Genomic DNA, 15,235 nt, shown 5'->3' on the forward strand with positions numbered 1-15,235 from the left:
AAAAAAATAAAAAAATAAAAAACTTCCAGGGAACTCCTGCCAAGCTCTACTGTAGCTTCTGGGGAAGGGAGGGGGGGTTCAAACTTCCTCATCACAACACTTGTGCTTTATCTGGTGAGTGTGCCAGTGTTTGTACCACTGTTCAGCCCCTGCTAGAGGCTTCTAGAAAGAAGCAGACCTGCTTCCTGGGTAAGCCCAGCTGCTCGCACGCAAGCACGCATGGAGTCTGTTTGGGAGGTGACCCTCAGCATGGGAAGTGACCTGCCTGAAGCCATGCAGCTTGGAGGTAGCTGGGCCCACGCTTGCACAGGTGTTTGGACCCACATTTAATCTCCAGCTCTCTAACCGGCCTGCACCTGGCCTCAGGACTTTGCCCTGGGTGCCTCAGGTGAATGGAGTAAAGGCTGCCCAGGAGACAGGGGCTTTTTTCTGTGGTCTGTAATCTTTGGCCATTCTGGGTTAATGAGGGTATGGAGAGATCTGGGGGAAGGTTGGGTCAGGCTTCCAGGTGATAGCCTAGTGACAGCTGGCTTCAGCGTCCATCTGGTCGTGTTTGTCCCCTGCGCACCGGGTGGCTTCTCTAGGCCCACCATGGGAAGGCGCTTCTGTTACCAAACGCTGAGCCATGAAAGTACCCAGAACTCCTCTTGCACAGGACAGGTCCTGTCCTGATGGTCTAGAGGGGTCTGGCAGCAAAGGACCACTGCAGGTTGCAGTGGGGTAGGGGGCTGGCAGGTGACTGGGGAGGGTTAGAATGTTTGAGTCTATGTAGGAGGCACAAGGAGGCTTGGTGCAGGGAAGAAAGCCAGCCAGCTGGAACCAGGCTCACTGTCAAGCCCCTGCTCTAGGAGTTTGGGCATGCACCCCATCCATCCCTTGGAGAGCCGTGGTCTCCTTCAGATGGGACTGGTGAGCTCTGTCCTCAGGTTTGTGACCAGGACTCAGTGACAGGGTGCTTCTTTGGAACCCTTGCCAGTATCTCCTGGGTGTCGACTGCTTTCCCTGCTTCACTACAGAACAGACCCATTGAAAGGTTCAGGCCTTACTCTGGCCCGCGCCCGTTACCCGGCAGCTCTCTGGCCAGCCCAGGGTTCCATGAGAACCAGTCTGCACGCAGGTGCAAAGGACCCCTCTAAAAGATAGACCCCTGCCCGCTTACGCTCTCTTATCCAACTCTTCTTACATCTCTTCTCTCTCCTCTCTCTCCACGTTCTTCTCTCCCCCTCCCTCTCGCTCACGCCGTGGGAATAAGCTATGCTCACATGCTTTCCATGGCTTGTGCTGTTTCTCACCGGTTCCGTGCTCACGCCCGTGTTTCATCTTTCGCCCCTTGTAATTTCTAACTTAAACAAAATGACAACACCCATGCTGAATGAATCTCACCCTTCCTCTCTTCCTCCTTGTCTCTGCTTGCCTCCCTCCTTCCCTCCCTCCCTTGTTATTGGGTAGTCTTATGTTCCTAAGGACGTTCTCTGGTTCTCAGTCCTGGGGACCGATCCTAGAGTCTCATGCACGTTCGACTAGCGCTCCACTGTTGGTGGAGCAGCTGCCTGGCATCCAGATGATCCTGTGTTCAATCACCAACACCACACAGGCCAGGCCTGGTGGTACATTCCTGGAATCGCAGCACTTAGGCCGTGGAGACGGGAGAAGCAGGGATTCAAGCTCGTCCTTGGCTACGCACTGAGTTCGAGGCCAGACAGGGCTACAGAGACTGTATTAAAAAAGTAGACATGGGCAGAAGCAGGTCTGAGTAGTGCGACGGAGAAAGTTGGCTGGCTTAGAAGATGAGGGGGATATTGAGCAGCATCTAGAAGTTAGGGAAATGACAGGGAAACAGGAATAGAAACGTATCTTGGACTTTCCATTTCCCAAGCTGTGTGCTAATATCTCTGCAGTTGGTGGCCATCTTGGCATTAGCCCACTGGACATGGGAACAGAAGCAACAGGCAAAAAAGTTCCTTGGGTGTGGCCATACTGGGTGGTCCTGAATTTGAGCATGCTCAGTGAGACCCCTGAGGCCCGTTTGATTGCCTGGCAGGATGGCTGAGTAACCAGGTGTCGTCGACAGGTAAACTAAAAGGCCATGTGTGCATATTACCTCTGCTGTGATATCCCGCCCGGCCCTCACCTGGGCGTCTGGTTTGGATGACCTCATCTAATGTTGCTAAGTGTCAGTGGCTTCCCACCCCACCTTGCCGTTTGAATCCTTGTCCTGTGCGTGTCTGATGTGTCTTTGAGCATCCAGGAAGTTTTTTCTTTTTTGGGGGGAGGGTTCCGAGGCAGGGTTTCTTTGTGGCTTTGGAGGCTGTCCTGGAACTCACTCTGTGGACCAGGCTGGCCTCGAACTCACAGAGATCCGCCTGCCTCTGCCTCTAGAGTGCTGGGATTAAAGGTGTTCGCCACCACCGCCCAGCCTGGGAAACGTTTCACAGGTGTGTTTTAGCGCCCGTGGAGGAGCACCTTTGGCTCGTGGTCCAAGCTTGCCTTCTCCTTCCTGCAAGTGTGTCCCAGCTGTTGCTTCATCTCCCTCAGCTTCCTGTGTGGAGAATGAGGCTGCCACCCCAGCCCCACCCTTTCTTGCCTTGGACGTAAAGCATGTGATGGGGCAGTATGGGGTGGGTGATATTGATCTAGGTGGCCCCAGCCCTGACTAAGACCTTTGCGTTTTCTGAATTGATTTTGTGCTATCAAGCGAGGGGCCTTTTTGTCCTGGTATGTGCATGACTGCAGGTCCTGCAGCTTCCTGTCTCTACTCTGTGACCCCATGCACACCCCCACCCCCACCCCCGTGGGAGCCTGCGAGCTTAGATGCCAGCAGGGCAATGGAAGGAGAAGACCTCATGTTGCAGAGACAGCAGTGGGCTGGGCGAATCCAATAGATGAGCACTGATTTGCTGTGCCCAGGGGAGAGGGCTAGCGAGCACTGTGAGGTTCAGCTTGTACTGTCACCCTTCTGGGGCGTGCTCTGCTGCTGCGTTTCCGAGGTGTGGATACGAAGAGAGAGCACCTTGCCTGCCTCTGGCTCACCCAAACTGGCCAGTGGGTTGGCCTCACTTACCATTACGAAGCCTTGACAGCATTTTCAGGAACACCGAGTGAGTGTAAGGATTGGATTCTTTACCTAGGGTGACGTTAAATGCCTCTGGGAAGCCAAGCTCGCCTGTCACCTGTACCAGGGCCTGGCGCGCACCTCGATACTCAGCAGCCTCATATGCCCTCCTCAGGCTTGCTCACCAGAATGCTAGGAATGGCCAGATGCTGCCCAGGCTTGTATTTGGCCTTAGCCAAGGTCAGGTTGTCTGGGAGGCAGAAGGGGAGGGGCACTCATGCTTGCTTAGTAGGAGGAAGGGCCCCAGACGGAGTAGCCTGGCAAGATCTTTTATGTGCAAGCCTGACCCATCAGAATCTCTGCTTGGAGCCACCCCCCACCCCTCATTTTCTCCTACCCCAGGAAGGGGTGCTGGGCCATTGGTGGGGGCATTGCTTCCGATCTTGTGCAAGGCTCACATTCCTCCGTAGTATCCTGGGGTTGCCTGCCTGCAGACACCTGGCTGGAATAACAATGAGCGAGAAGCCCGGCTGCCTGCCTCCTCCTCGGTGCTGGGGATGCTCTTCTGGGAGGGGCTGCTTCTGCTGAGCTAGCATTTCCTGCCAGCCTTTCCTTCCAGGTCCGCTCGCTCATCTCTTTGACGTGAGCCGGGCTCCCAGAGAACAACCCTGGAGGCGGTGCCCTCTCATTTTTTATGCATGTGTCGTGGGGGTGGGAGGCAGGGCATGTGGGGACCTGGTGAGGCCAGGAGAAATGCACTAAAAGCTCCAAGACCCGAAGCCGAAATCATTGGAGATGTCACCTCTTATCCCGCATCTCTTTTGTTGTGAGGGTCCCAGAGGCCTGGGTCACCTGGCCCTTACTGCCCTGTAACATAGTTAGACTCGGCTGGGGGATGGGAGGGCCATCACAGGACATCATTAAAGTCGCCTTATGTTGGTGTCTATGATCCCAGATCTTTGGCTGCCTTTGTTTTTTTTTTTTCCTGACCTTTACAATGTTTTCTTATTATAGCATAAAAAATTATTCTATGTAGCATAGGACAGCATTTCTGCAGCTAGGCTGCTATTTCAAGCCTTTTTTGTTGTTGTTACTTTTGTGATTTTTTTTTTCTAAGGCTTTGGAGGCTGTCCTGGATCTAGCTCTTATAGACCATGCTGGTCTTGAACTCACAGATATCCACCTGCCTCTGTGCTGGGATCAAAGGTGTGCGCTACCACCACCAGCCTATTCCAAGCCTTTTGCAAACATTAACTCATTTGTGTACAAGCAGCCTGGACGCTGGTTACTAGGAGAGAAGTTAGTCCATGGTCCAAAGTCGCGCTAAAAGTTCCTAGAAAAGCCAGCATGGTAAACTCTGAGTTCTGGCATTCTTCACTCCCAGAAAAGAAGAAAACTTAGAACTAAGCACTGTGAGTATTTCGAGATCCTAGCGTGAAGTCACGCAGCTGCCCTGGGAGAATTTTACTGGATCTTTGTGTAGGGACATCAGTTTCCTACATTCCAGTGAGTGATGCATTTTTAGTGGTCCCACACCCTCTTCTTCTGAACGCAGGTAACTTTTTAACACCACCCTTTTTACTTTAGAGCAGACCTTTCTACTCTATTGTGTGGCTAATGTAGATTTTGCTGTGGAGGAGCCTCCACCTGCCAGGTGGGTAAGGACTCTGCTGTGACCAGAGAGGGCCTAAGGTTGGAATTAGGTTCCAGTGAATTGCAGGTTGTGGATTACAGGTTTACGCTTTGCATATTGCAGTGGAATGTTTAAGCAGTCATTAGCCAATCATGAAGCTGCCATGCTTATTCTTTGTTATTAAATAATAATGATGCTAATGCCATCAGGTCTTAATTAATTCTCGTTACCTTTGCAGTATTTGCCTGATATCAAAAGCCAAGTGATAAGAGAAGTCAGATATCTTCAACTGTTTCCAGCAAGCTCTTTCCTCCTCTCTGTCCCTGCCCCCTGGAGAGCTTAGGGACCTGGATGTCACCTTTGCTTACAGCTTCTTGTCCTCTACTTGGGGGAATGTTTGCCATCTTCAAGTTTTTGTTTCATTTTGTATTTTAAGGATTTATTTTTATTTCATGTGCTTTGGTGTTTTGCCTGCGTGTATGTCTTTGTGAGGGTGTTGGATTTCCAGTAACTGGAGTTACAGACAATTGTGAGTTGCCCAGTGGGTGCTGGGGTTTGAACCTGGGTCCTCTGGAAGAGCAGCCAGTACTGTTAACCGCTGAGCCATCTCTCCAGCCTGTCTATTAGTTTTTTAAAGTAAGGAACTGATCCAGAGTACCCAGTGAAAAGTGTCTCCAGATGAAAAGCCTCTGCACCCCAATAAGCCTCACTGCTGACTAAGCAATCCAAATCAGCTTAAATCAAACCGAAATAGCAAAAGTCCATGTTTAATGGATGCAACACTCCGGGGTGGCCTTCCAGCAACCCAGAGAAATGACTGAGAAGACAGACTGGAAAGCCACCTCTAGTTTCTGGGGAGGGGGCAATTTGAATACCTTGTGGGAGTGGTCTTGAGCATCTCTGGGGGAGGGGTCATCATTTGGCGGGCCTTTTGAGATGCAGCAGGGTTTGGAGGGCGATAAGGGAGGGGGGCTTGGGTGGAACTTCCACCATAGCATTCCAGACTCTTTTGGGTGTGTGGACTGCCAGGGGCTAGGGTGAAGCTTCCATCATGACACCCAGGAACAGGCAGCTCCTGTCTCTCCCTCCCCCACTCTTTCTTCTCGCCTCCCCGATTTTACTCTTATTTCAGGCTAACTGCCTGTGCTGTTGTTTGCTTGTTTTATTGAGACAGGGTTTCTCTGTGTAGCCCTGAATGTCCTGGAACTCACTCTGTAGACCAGGGTGATGTTGATCTCAGAGACCCACCTGCCTCTACCTCCGGTGCACTGGAGTTAAAGGTGTGTGCCACCACTGCCCAACACTGGGTAACTTCCAACAAGCAGCTATCCCCCAGCCTCACTCAGCCTCTTGAGTGCTGGGGCTAAAATACGCACCTCCACATCCAGCCATTACTATTCCCTTACGAGACAAGGACACTGTTGGCCACAAACCTCTCTTTATGTGAGAACACAACGGAAGATGGTTCTGGTTTGGCAGGACCGGTCCCACATTGCTTTCTGAGCGAGCCCCGGAACGTGCCATTATTTGGATGTGGGGGCGGAATCTTGGTGAAAGAATTACTTTAGGTGAGCTCATATTGTCAGCTGTAAGAAACAGTAGGGGGTAAGGGAGGAACACAGATCCGCACTGCCACATCTACTAGCCTAGGAGGTTTCCTAGCATTTTTAGGTATCTTGACTCAGGCCAAACTCAGGCTTATGGCTTCAGCACTGAAAAGAATTTTAGGGCCAGTTTAGTGAACCAGAATCATTTATGGTATCGGAGATATTTTAGTATAGGTTTAGGAATGAGGGTTAAGAGAAAAAGAGGTTCAGCCGTGTGTGGTGGGGGACACCTTTAATCCCAGCACTGGGAGGCAGAGGCAGGTGGATCTCTGATTGTAAGGCCAACCTGGTGTACAGAGTGAGTTCCAGGATAGCCAGGGCTACACAGAGGAACTTGTCTCAACAAACAAACAAACGAACGAACGAACAAACAAACAAACCCAAAACAAGAACAAGGGAGACAGAGAGAAAAAGGGGTGCCGAGAAGAAAGTAAGACATCCCCAAGGGAAAGCGGGGAATAGCAAGCCGTAGCCAAGGGTGGTGCAGGCTCCTCCAAGAGGGAGAAAACAGCTTCCCCCTGCTTCTCTGTCTTTTGATAAGAGAGATATGTAAAATGGCTGCACAGATGCCTTGGGTGCAATCAAAGTGATAAGGCAAAACCAGGAGCCACCAGAGTTGCACAAGAAACTTTGGACATGTCCTGTCCCTGTAAACGGAGCTCCCAGCGAGATTCCTAGAAGATTGCCGGTTGGTCTGGCAAGGAAGAAAAGCCCCAACAGGCTGTTAACTGTGCTGAAGTTCTTGATGGGCTGCTAACAGAGGCTTCTGCTGGGCTCCAGACTCAGGGGCTCCTCTGCAGGTGGTCACATCCCCAGGGGTTCCTTTGCCTTTCTAGGCTGCCCCAGAATTGGATTCCAGTGCCAGGAATTGGTGCTGGATCTAGGCAAAGGGAGAGGCAGTCTTAGGGATGGATACGGGGAAAAGGCCAGGCGATAAGGGAAGGTAGAGATGGGAGAGATGGCGCCATGAGCCAAAGGCTGACAAGGCCTGGGGGCTCTGTGTAGGGAGATTGCCCCGTGGAGCCTCCAGAAGGGAAAGCCCGCTCTTCCTGGGGGGGAGTGGGGGCTCACTTCCAGAGCTGCGGGAATATGTTTCTTGTGGTGTGAGGTACCCACTGTGGAGTGATTTGGTAAGAAACTCCCAACAGTACCCCTCACCGAATGGGACTCTCCGTGGAAAGAGAAAATGGCGTACCCTTGGTCCTCACACACAGGACTTTACCCACATACTCGCCAATGACTCCAAAACTCCAGGTGGGGCAGGTTGATTTGTTCCGTAGTACCCTCTGCTGGACGTAAGGACATGTCTAGACAAGCTTCCTCTTCTACCAGTGGAACCATCTCCCACTGCTCACTGAGGGATTGTGTGTAGATAAGGTGCAGAGTGGTTTGGGTCACTCGTGGCAATGGCCAAAATGCTGTGATGTCTGTAGGGTCACAGCACACAGTCGTGAATCTCAGATGTGCTGGTTTGGTTTTTTTTTTTTGTCAACTTGATACAAGCTAGTGGTATCTGGGAAGAAGGAACCTTGATTGGGGAATTAACTCCACAGAGTAGCCTATAGGAGGCAAGTCTGTGCGGGCATTTTCCTGATTAATGAGTCATGTGGGAGGGTCCAGTTCACTAAGGACAGTGCCATCCCTGGGCAGATGGTGCTAGAAGGCGTAAGAAAGCAAGATAAGCTGGGCGGGGGTGGCGCACGCCTTTAATCCCAGCACTCGGGAGGCAGAGGCGGGCAGATCTCAGTGAGTTCGAGGTGAGCTAGTTCCAGGACAGGCTCCAAAGCTACACAGAGAAACCCTGTCATGAAAAACCAAAGGTGGGGGGGGAGGCAAGCTAAGCAAGCCACGAGGAATAACCAGCATTTTTCCACGGCCTCTGCCTCAGTTCCTGCTTCAGGTATCTTGGTCTTGAGTTTCCGCCCTGACTTCTCTCAGTGGTGCACTGTGATTAGGAGTTGTAAAATGAGATATATTTTCTCTTCTCCAGGTTGCTTTTGGTCATTGTTTTATCATAGCAATGGAAAGCAAACTAGAACATATATGCATACGTGTGTGTGTGTGTGTGCATGCGCGTGTGCGTGTGTGTGTGCGTGTGTGTGTGTGTGTGTGTGTGTGTGTGCCATGTTCATGCAAGCACCTAAGAACGCTAGTAGAGTATTGAACACAGTCCCCTGTCTTGCAACAATAGCATTGCTTTTCAAGGTGGGAAATCTGGCCTCTGAGACATTATTTGGGTTCTGTGGATGTGTCCTAAATGGAAAAAAAATACACACTCACCCTTCTTAACCCCATCCTTGTTGCCTCATCAGTTTGGGGTATATATACTGGGTGGGTGTCTGTTTGCAAGTCTGTTTTTGTTTCGTCTCGCTTTTTGAGACTGGGCCTCCTGGAACCTGCGCTCACCCAGAGTGTAGTCAAGGGTTATGTTGGCCTTCTGATCTGCCTGCCTTCACCTCCCTTGCGTTGCGAAATCACATCTGGTTTACTCTGTGCCAAGAATGGTACCTAGGGCTTTATGTCTGCAGTATACGCAAGCCCGACAAGTCTTGCTGCTGTCTGAACTGCTGGACTCCTGGTACCTAGGACCCCGTGCCTATTTCAAATAGAGCTTGTTAGGAGTATGTGACCACTTCTTCCCAGTGTGCATAAGGCATCTGTGAGAAGAAACATAATGGGTGTCCACATATTGAAACCTTATATCTTGCAAATTGTGTGTGTGTGTGTGTGTGTGTGTGTGTACATATCATAGAGTCTATGTGGAAGTCAGAGGACATATTGTGAGAGTCAGTTTTCTCCTTCTACCATGTGGGTTCCAGAAATGGAACTCAGGTCATTAAGCTTGGTGGCTAGCACTTTTAGATGCTGAGTCATCTTGCTGTCCCTTTTTGGTGCTTTTCGACTGACAGTCAGGAATTGTTTTTACACACCCAAAGAAGGGTATCTGGACATTTTAGCTCCGGGTACTTATGGAAAAAGAAAATCACTCACAGTGTCTGCCGCTTCTTTTCTGGTTATATTCAAAGTATATGCCCATTACAAGCAACTGCAGACACTACAGAGGTGTGGAAAGTATTATCCCTGTCTTCTGGCCAGGATGGGAAGGAGTTAGAGAGTCTTGCATAAGAATCCTAGTCTGATGTCTATAGAATCTTGCATAAGAATCTGAGCCTGATGTCTATATCTTTGTTGAGGTTGTAGTGGGGACAGTTCTGCCACCAGAGGAGATGGCATAGTCGCCAGGAGGCATTTGGTGAAGTTGCCTCATTTGTGGGCTCAGTAGGGTCCAGTCTCTGTCCTCACTCCTTCCTGCCCCCTGCTGTGTTCCTGTCTGGGAATACAGAAGCAGGAAAGAGACAAGGGATGGGGGAGCGGCCTGCCCCTGAGTGCTACTGCCCAAGAAGAGGGTGTGTTCCTATTGGCTCCTGCCCTCCCCTGTTGGCCTGCACAGCTGTCCTGTCTGGTCTGGGTCAGCCGAGGACACAAGGCAGCAGGCATTCAGCCTTTGGTGCTTGTGGCATCCCAGGACCTGGTTCCTGCTTCTAGCTTCTGGTGCATTCTCGTAGCTTCTGAGAAATCCTGGGCAGCCTCAACCCTAGTGCAGTCCCCTACCCACACGTGCAGCAGTCCCCCGGGGGACAGGCTCAGTTTACCTTAAGCCTAATTACCTGTTTAAGCAGACCTTGTGCTAGTAGTCCCTTGAAGTCCCCCCAGGGAGTGACATTTTGTTCTCCTTAACTGACTTGGAAGGTGAGCGACCAGGAGACTCTTGAAAACATCTTTCCTGAATGTGCATCCTGGCTGCTGAGAAACCATCACGACTGGTACTCATTTTGCTGATGAAGGAACCACTTGCGGCTAACGATAATAAGAGCTGATGTTCTCTGTGCGGAAGCGCCCTGCTGAGCGCACTGCATGGGTTATTTCTCTTGCTCCTCCCAGCATCCCTGTGCAAAGTTCATCCCTTCTCCCACTTGTCTGCAGGCAGTGCTGCTGCTGCAAGCCCTTCCATGGGCGTCTAAAGCCACAGCTGGTCCTAAGACCTTTGGTCACCGTCCCCCCTCCGCCCCCCCGTCCCCTTCTCCCCCCCCCCGTCCCCTTCTCCCCCCTCCAGTCATAAGTTAGCTATAACAAGAAATTAGCTACAGTAACTTACAATAGAGTAATTATAATCATCATAAATGTTGACTTGGTAAGTTGCTTATGTTTTGTTTGGGCCATGAAGGGCTTAGACCATGGTAAGTCAAGCTGTAGATGAATGAAGATGACTATAAGGGTAGTCGCTAATCCCGAGGAAGGAGGCCCCGTTTAGAAGCACTAAACAACCTCGCTGGTGTGCACAGGCAGCAACAGTGAGGACAGCAGCATGTGCTTGGCAGGGGCTGGCTCTGTGGGAGACATGCACCCATGGAATCTGTTCCCGTCTCCACTGACCTCTTTCCCAGGGGGGCAGTCTGCAGTCTCATCACTATGAATAACCCTGCACTGCTCTGGTCAAGCACACGGCAGGCATGCACCAATGTCTAGTTCTCCCTCTGGACAGCTGAGATTTTTCCCTTATTGTGGGGGACTGGATCTCGGGCCCTGTGCACTCAAAGTAAGCACTCCGCCCTTGAGTTAAATCTCTTGCCTAAAAAAACAGCTATAGTCCATTTGTTTATTTTACGTGCGTGATTGTGATTGCTTTGCCTGGATGGATATGTACACACACCATATGCATATCTGGTGCCTTTGGACGTTTCAAGAAGGCATCGGACTCCCCTGGAAACAGAGCTATGGATGGCTGAGCCACCATGTGGGTGCTGGGAACCAGACACGGGCAAGGCCTACGAGAGCAGTATGTTCTCATAATGACTAAACCATCTCTCCAGCCTCCAGTTATTCTTTTTTTTTTTTTTTTTTTTTTTTTTTTTTGGTTTTTCGAGACAGGGTTTCTCTGTAGCTTTGGAGGCTGTCCTGGAACTCACTTTGTAGACCAGGCTGGCCTGGAACTCACAGAGATCCGCCTGCCTCTGCCTCCCGAGTGCTGGGATTAAAGGCGTGCGCCACCAACGCCCGGCCAGTTATTCATTTTTTAAAGTATACTTCTTTATTCATATGCATGGATATCTGCGTGTGGGCACACATGCATGGAGACCAGAGGACACCTTGCAGGGTTCAGTTCTCATCCCAGGGCTTGAACTCAGGTTGTAATGCTTGGCAGCAGGCACCTTGACTTACTGAGCTCTGCTGTCAGATGTTATTTATTTTTTGTAGTTCATTTGCTAATAGGCACACATATTATCTGTCATATTTACAGCGCATCAAGATGGCAACTGTCTTTTTTATACATAGCATGTTCTGAGACATTGTACTGACAAGTTCAGGTACAGATTGTTCATTGACTCATCTTAGGGGTGTATTTGTTTCCTAGGGATTCTGTGGTAAACTGTCAGGAAGTTAGCTAACACACACACACACACACACACACACACACACACACACACACACACACAGGCTCATGTAAAGCTCATTATGGGTCTGAGAAGGGCCCTTGACTTCTGGTCTCCTGCCTCTGTCTCTGAAATGCCAGGATGCCAAATATACGCTACTTTGACCTATTTTTTATGAGGTTAGCCTCAAGATCTTTATACATGTTCAATAAACACTCTTTTTTTAGATGCATTTTTATTTTTGATGCACTGGGACATCACCTGCAAGTATGCCAGTGTGGGGGTATCCGATTCCATGGAACTGGAGTTTAGAGACCACGAGCTAGCACGTGGGTGCTGGGAATTGAACCCTGGTCCTCCGGAAGAGCAGCCAGTGCTCCTAACCGCTGAGCCATCTCTCTAGCCCCTCAGCAAGCACTCTTACAATGGAGCTACAATCCTCAACCTGAGCTCCTTTAAGATTAAGAAAGAAAGAAAGAAAATCAAGACAGAATATTGCTTACTTGCTAGCCTTTGAACTAATTCTGTAAGTCAGACTGAACTTGAGTGTGTGGTCCCCCTGCCTCATCACTGGAGCATCTGAGGATACAGGGATTACAAGCATGTGCCAGCATGTCTGGTCTCACGATGTTCCCCGAACACTGAGCAGCTGCTGGGCAGCATCAGACCAAATGGATCCGAGGCTTTGTCGTGGTCCTAACCGCTCACCGCTTTAGGGCTGAGAAAGGTCTTAGCATGTGTTTCAGAGCATCCCACATCTACAGATGGAAGTCCACACTGAATCAGTGGAGCAGAGATGACAGCAGGCTTGGGGTTTAAAACCGATGACGTCATGCTGTGGGGGCACCGGGAAGGGAAGGTGATGGATTAGTCTTAGGGTCAGTCACAAGGGATTACAAGAAGACTAGGAGTGAAAAGGGCTTTGCTGAATGAGAAGTCAATAGGGACGAACAGGTCCAGAAGGAGGTAATTGCGGGAGATGTGCTGTACCGTGCGTGGTAGCTGGAATGGAATGTCTAAGGGTTGGGAGTCTTCTTCATTCCAGTCCGTCTTATCATCACTCCTGTGACTCATTCTGCTTGCATCGGCTGTAGTGCAGGTATGGGGCTGGTTGCCGCCTTGGCAGAGGCGATAGGAACTTTCACGGCATTGGGGCTGTTGGTGCACAAGGCCTCCCGTCTCCATGATGATCCATGGACACGAGCTTGGGGGAGTCATGATCACTGTGGCCTGGATAGAAGCAGATGAGATAGCCGGCTGTGTCCTGCGGTGTAAGGGAAAGTCCTTATCCTCCTCACTACACACCGGCGGGCCCTTCCCTTTCTTGACATTCCTGTGGTCTTCCAGCCTGTAGGGAGCTGACAACTTTCTCTCTCAACTTCCAGTGGCCCAGAGGCTGCCTGCCTTCTGAGCCCTTCTGAAGGAGAGGGGTGTCCTGAGGTTTCCTAGGTCCTGAGGAGAGCGTCTTATTCTTAGTGTTCTTAGCGGCCTGGGGAGAACAGAGCACTGAGGTTTATCTCAACTCCTTTACCAGCTTCTCCAGTGCTGGTAGGAAGTCCTTAACTGGCTGCTGTTCTTCCAGGCTAGGGCTTAGAATGCCCCCCCACCCCCACCCCAGGAGCCGCAGGGGCTGCTGGGCTCGCCTGCTCTGTTCTGAGCAGTCCTGCAAATAAGGAAACCAAACCCTTTGTATGAGTCAGTTTTGTTATGTCATGAACCTGAGGAGAAAAACAGTTTAAAAGAAGGATTTTGTACTAGGGTTTTCTAGAGGAACAGGACTTACAGAAAAGGTGTGTGAGAGTGTGTGTGTGTGTGTGTGATATAAATATACATAATAAAAATATATATTATGTATATAATAAATCTCATCAGAATGACTTACAGGCCATGGTCCAACTAGTTCAACAATGGCTATCAATGGAAGGTTCAAGAATCCACTAGTTATTCATTTCATGAGACTGGATGTCTCAGCTGCTTGCAGTACATGTCTACCAGAATCCAGAACAAGTAGGTTGCACTCCCTGAATGCATGAGTATGAGGAGGAATAGTGCTCGAAAGCTTGGGGGTCTTGAAGCAGCCGATTCCTGTCCATTCAGCACCTTGGGGAAGAAAGGAAGCAAAGCAAACATGGAGTCTTGTCTGCAGGGTGGTGTGGGAACAGATCCTGACGCGTCTCCCTGGGGTGCAAGACTAGGGCTACACAGACATGTCTTGGTGACTGCTGCTTCTATGCTCCACTGAGGGAGGGAAGGAGTCATCTTCTTTATTGTGTTTAAGAAATCTTAGCTTTCCAAGTGAGGGGGGGTGGGACAGTGAGGCTGGGCAAGCCTGACCTCCCAGGACCGTTTTCCAGGCCCCTGCAGTCTACGGACTGCACAGTCCTTCGGCTGCATTGCCCAGGCGTTAGGATTGACATCTGCTGATATTATTAACAGCATAGTGGACGTTTCTAGAAGATGGAGAGGAGGAGTGAGAAACTCAGATGCGTGTTCTTACTTACATGTGGCGTCAAGATGTCCTACAGGAAGTGAAGGGATGATACTAAGCCATACACAGTGGGATACAAAATGGATGGATGCCAGGGACCCTGTCCCTCTTCTCCGGGGGCTGACCCTGCGGCTTGCAAAGCGCTCCTCAGTTCATCCATGTTGAAGGGAGTTCACACACAAAGGGCTTTCCTCTCCTGGCTTGGGTAGGGGACCGAGGCGACCTGTGTTTCTTACCAGCCTCTGCTTGCAGGGGTCAGCGGGAACAAATATCCAGGAGGGAGGGTCAAGAAGGAAGTGACACATCTGGGCCTGACAGCCTGGGAGACAGAGAGGACAGGGACTTAGCCAAGAGAAAGGACCCGAGGCTGCATTTTCTAGTGGGGCAATTTCTGTGTCACCGCGCATCAGAGCACGCCTCCTGATGAGCCTTCTCCTGGATGCCTTCCAGGCGTGGCCGGCTGACCGCAGCAGCCTGTGAGAAGATGATGTGATGAGGCAGGGAGCCCCAGAAACTGCCAGAGGGAAGGGGAACCCCACTTTTTACAGAGGTGGCACCGGCACCAAAGTGCACGTAGTGCAAGCAGTTGGACGGTTCTGGATCAGCCAGCGCCGGGGTCAAACGGAGTGTCACCCCAGCCACTCAGCAAAGCTTTATTTTGACTTCTTTCCCTTTTGCTGTTCATTTGGTTGTGCATAGCCTGGTGATGTTGGTGCACACTCGGCTGGGCGGTGGTGGCACACGCAGAGGCAGGCTGGTCTCTGAGTTGGGGGACAGCCAGGGCTTACACAGAAAACCTGCCTACAACCAACCAACCAACCAACCAAACACTCAAGCAAACAAACCAAGCAGCAGATGGGGGTGGGTGAGGCGATGGCTCAGCCATTAAAGGCTAGGAGGCTCACAACTTCGGTTTAATTGAATTAATTAATTTATTTTTTGCGCATGTGTTAGAGGATGACTTTGTAGACTTGGGTCTTCCCTTTTATGTTTCACATGGGACCCAGGGGTTGAAGTCACATC

At 50.6% G+C, this 15,235-nt stretch overlaps 1 protein-coding gene across 18 annotated transcripts in view; it reads left to right on the forward strand.

The window, feature by feature from the left end:
• The window catches only part of LOC106021825, a 207,112-nt gene that overhangs the window by 49,572 nt on the left and 142,305 nt on the right, over window positions 1-15,235 (forward strand). The window contains exon 1 of one of the 18 annotated variants that reach the window (XR_005870524.1): window positions 1-2,071. This exon is cut by the window's left edge and continues 2,816 nt beyond it. The exons of the other annotated variants lie outside the window; for them this stretch is intronic. The gene's annotated coding sequence lies outside the window, so the exon portion shown is untranslated. The remainder of the gene's footprint in view (window positions 2,072-15,235) is intronic. 18 annotated transcript variants of the gene reach the window in all.

Source organism: Mesocricetus auratus, unplaced genomic scaffold (genome assembly GCF_017639785.1).
Source record: "Mesocricetus auratus isolate SY011 unplaced genomic scaffold, BCM_Maur_2.0 Super-Scaffold_100023, whole genome shotgun sequence".
NCBI lineage: Eukaryota > Metazoa > Chordata > Mammalia > Rodentia > Cricetidae > Mesocricetus > Mesocricetus auratus.